At 48.0% G+C, this 4,266-nt stretch overlaps 1 protein-coding gene across 1 annotated transcript in view; it reads left to right on the top strand.

The window, feature by feature from the left end:
• The window catches only part of LOC102675478 (Down syndrome cell adhesion molecule-like protein Dscam2), a 105,893-nt gene that overhangs the window by 60,521 nt on the left and 41,106 nt on the right, over nt 1–4,266 (top strand). The window lies entirely within an intron of this gene.

Genomic DNA, 4,266 nt, shown 5'->3' with positions numbered 1-4,266 from the left:
GCTATAAAATTCCGATAGTCAAACGACTCGTATCTTTCTTTCCTTTCCGCGTTTAATCTTCGAATTCTTCCGGTTTGTCTCTTATTCGTTACGTAAGATGAAGAAACACGAGCACCGCGTGTAAATTATCCACGAAATTACGCGACACCCCATATAAAGAGAGAGAGAGGGGGGGGGGGGGGAAAAAACGAGCGCGCTATAAAATTCGGATAGTCAAACGGCTCGTATCTTTCTTTCCTTTCCGCGTTTAATCTACGAATTCTTCGGGGTGGTCTCTTATTCGTTACGTAAGATGAAGAAACACGAGCTCCGCGTGTACCTTGTCCACGAAATTACGCGACACACCATATAAGAAGAGAGAGAGAGGGGGGGGGGGGGGAAAAAACGAGCGCGCTATAAAATTCGGATAGTCAAACGGCTCGTATCTTTCTTTCCTTTCCGCGTTTAATCTTCGAGTTCCTCCAGTTTGTCTCTTATTCGTTACGTAAGATGAAGAAACACGAGCACCACGTGTAAATTATCCACAAAATTACGCGACACCACGTAAGGAGAAAGAGAGAGAGAGAGAGAGAGAGAGAGAGAAACGATCGCGCTATAAAATTTCGATAGTCAAACGACTCGTATCTTTCTTTCCTTTCCGCGTTTAATCTTCGAGTTCCTCCAGTTTGTCTCTGATTCGTTACATAAGATCAAGAGACGCGAGCACCGCGTGTAAATTGTCCGCGAAATTACGCGACCCGCCGGAAGAAGAGAGAGAGAGGGGGGGGGGGGGAGAAAAAACATAGCGCTAAAAAATCCGGATAGAAAACCCACCCCTCTCTTTCTTTCCTTTCCGCGTTTACTCTTCGAGTTCCTCCAGTGTGTCTCTTATTCGTTCCGTAAGATGAAGAAACACGAGCACCGCGTGTAAATTATCCACGAAATTACGCGACCCCCCGTAAGAAGAGAGAGAGAAGTTGGTGAGCCGCGGAGGTTGGCGGTTATCGGGATGATGAACGCGCGGCCTCGTTGGAAATTGTAAATGTAGATTTATAGCAGATTTGTTGCGAGAAATTCGTTATTCCTGCGGAATAAGGAATCGTGGAGGGGGTAAAAAAAAAAAAAAAAGAAAAAAGAAGAAAAAAAGAAACAAAAAGGAAGGAGTTCGATGGATTTAGCACACGTTTGCTGTATTACTTCCAAGTACTTTAAAGACTCTCCTTTTGGTTGGCAGCTCGCGGAAAAATGTTCAAGTTTGGGGTGGAAGGGGGGTAAATCCATGGAGCGAGGCGAGCAGTTCCTTCGCGGCGCGCTTTTACGATACCCCCGTGGCTTTTTTGCCGGTCAATGACGAGGGGTGGGCGAAGAGTGAAGAGGGGGTGGAAAAGATAAAGAAGAGAGGGTTGGGAAACGGAAGGTTGTGGAGGAAGAAGAAGTGGAAGTAGAAGAAGACGACGCGGCAGAGGAAGGGGGGAGGGGGATACGACTGGATATCGCCCCTATTGGAGACTCGACGAAAACGCAAAGTACAATCCACAGAGGCAGGATGCAGCCAGTCTGCGGAGCAACGTCGGCAAGAAACAATGCAGCCATCACGGCTCCAATCCCTTCGCTCGCTACCCCGCAATCTTATCGAGCCCAACCTACTTGTGTATCTCTCTTTTCCTCTCCCTGTGCAGCGCGGTTAGACGCGTCGCGTATTCCATTCGTTCTGGCCGTTGTGTTCATGTACCTATATACACGGCCAGGTCGGCGCACAAAGGGGGTGGGAACGAGAAAGGGGAACAAGAAATACCGCCGAATACGATGATTTGTAAGGAAGTGGACGGAGTAATGCCGGATCTGCTCGAATGCCGTGGTGGAAGAAGAGAGACTCGACGAGCCCGAATGCTCGCCGCACCGAGGCTGAGATCCTCCTCCCCTCCGTGCTGGCCCCTCCGTGGGGAGGATCCTTCAACTCGGCCGATTATTGTACGGCCGATAGTTGAATGGTGGCAGCTGGTGGCGAAAATCGTGTCGCGTCGAACAACCCCTCGGGAATAATCGCGTGTCCTTTGCTCGACGCCTCGAACTTTGCTAACGAACTCAATTTTATCCTTTCGAGGGCGGGGAGGGGATGTTACGAAATTGTCTATTAAAGTATGGCAGACTCGTGAAACGCGAGTTAGACGTTAAGAAGAACGTATCCAATTTCCTCGAATCGAAGAGGGGGGGATGAAGAGGAGGATGGCGAGAGATATTACCCGGTTTGACGAAGACAAACGACGGTCGAGGCGTCGTTCTTTCTATTTTTTTTCTTCCCCTCCCACCCGTCAAGATACGTATTTTCGTGATTCATTTCGACGAGACGGCGAGTTATTTGTCTCGTCTCGAATTTTGAACGGTCAGATCAGCCAGTATAATCAGCAGGGACGGGTATCGATCTTCTTAAAGCTTCGCGCCTCGACCCTCGCGAATATACCTACTTGTTAATTCTCGAGAAGTTGAGCGTAGAACGTGGCTATTAATTTAACAAAAAGGGGGAACACGCTCGACAATGCAACCATTCTCCACCGACGCCATTTCAACGTATTTCTCTCCCCTTTTTTCGCCGACAGTTTGTTTATTTATACACCGGTTTTTGCCGGGTGCGATGCTCCAAACTCGAGAGTTTGTGCACCGACAGATACACTCGGGGAGTGCATAACGGTGGAGTAAGTACGTAAATACCTTATGTCGCGACGAACAAACCGGAATCCACGCGGCGCATTACGTCTATTTCAGTCGTGTCCCGCAAAAAAAAAGAAAAAAAATAATGGAAACTCGAAGGAAAGAGATAAATCTTTTCGAGAGAAGGGAGGAGAACGATCAGAATCGCGACGAGGAGGAGAATTTCGCGTTCAAAAAGTTGGGAAGAAACGTTCCTCGCCGCGTCGTCGAAAGGAATCCCCGTGGCGGTCGAGAAATCACTTTAAAACTCGGGAGCTCGAGCGGCTTAATCTGTGATTCTTTCGCCGAGAACGGTTCACGCGTGGGGAAGCTGTTGTCGAGCGATCGGGATTAGACGTTAAGCAGCTTTTACGCGAGAACGTGTTAGGACACGTGTTCACCGAGAATACCACCGAGTTATCCTTCTTCCTCGCCGACAATGATTCCTCCGTGTGCCTATACCCCTTTGAAACGACGACGAGAGGATATACGGGTCGAAGAGGCAGTGATACAGAGTTATACCCATTATAAAAAGAGAAATGAATACAGCTGTTGCGATTTTTAAAAATACCTCTGTGCTTCCGTTGAAAATTTTTGTTTAAAAAATCCGGTGCGAAATGATTATTAAAGATTCGACTCCAATTATTCCACGTGGCGGTAACGCGCATCTCAGGCGAGCTCAAGAAAAATCACTGTCCGTCTCGAGCAGGCAGGCGAAAGTGTGGAAGGGAATCGGGAACATTCCCAAAGGTCGAGGCGCATCGTTGGCGCAACTTGCTCGTAGCCCATTCCCGCCGTGATAAATCTTCATTTCGAGCTTGATCTAATAATCCAATATTCCCGTTGAATTACAGCTTTGTTCGAATATGCCCTCCCCCCCAACTCCGACATCTTTGGTAATTTTGACCGGTGGGATGGCCGGGAGGGTAAAACGAGGTGGATAGCGGCGTTTCCTCGTGTTTCCACCACCCTTGTCGGCCCGTATAAATCAGAGATATAATTATTCGAAATTGTGGGAACCGGGGAATACGCAGGGAAACACGTGTACGTCTTCCGCGCAAATTGCGGCCGGGTATCGCGCGCGTGTTGTGACCTGAATTCTGAGGCAATCAGCGGGCCGGCATTAAATTACATATGCGCTCTATCGGTTCGAGAGGCCGCCACTTCGATGACGTAATTAGTCAACGACGTAATACGGTTGCTGGTAATATAGCTACCAATTAATGTAGAAATCCCCCCGGAGTTGTCGACTAATTAATGAAGCCTGAACGATCTACTAATTCCCGAGCACCCAACGTCGTCGCTACGTCGACTCGATACCCTTTTCGTTTCGAAATCTTCGTTGGAGAGGGAAAGAGAAAGAGAGAGCGTTAATACACGGCGGATGGGAATAACTTCCCTAACGTACTTACAAAAACTGTAATTTCTTCGTTAACCTCGTTTGTTCTGCCAATATTTTCCAAGATGTTGCGATTAACGGGAAAAATATTTCTCCTTCTCCCATTCTCGAAAGAGAGAGAGAGAGGGAGAGAGGGAGAGAAATATTAAACGCAAGCGTTTAAGAAAGCGTTCAAGGGATAGCGTATAGCGTGCTCGTAA

Source organism: Apis dorsata, unplaced genomic scaffold, assembly GCF_000469605.1.
Source record: "Apis dorsata unplaced genomic scaffold, Apis dorsata 1.3 scaffold_683, whole genome shotgun sequence".
NCBI classification, from domain to species: Eukaryota; Metazoa; Arthropoda; class Insecta; order Hymenoptera; family Apidae; genus Apis; species Apis dorsata.
Note: the sequence above shows the minus strand (reverse complement) of the source record. Positions and strands in the feature narration are given on the sequence as shown.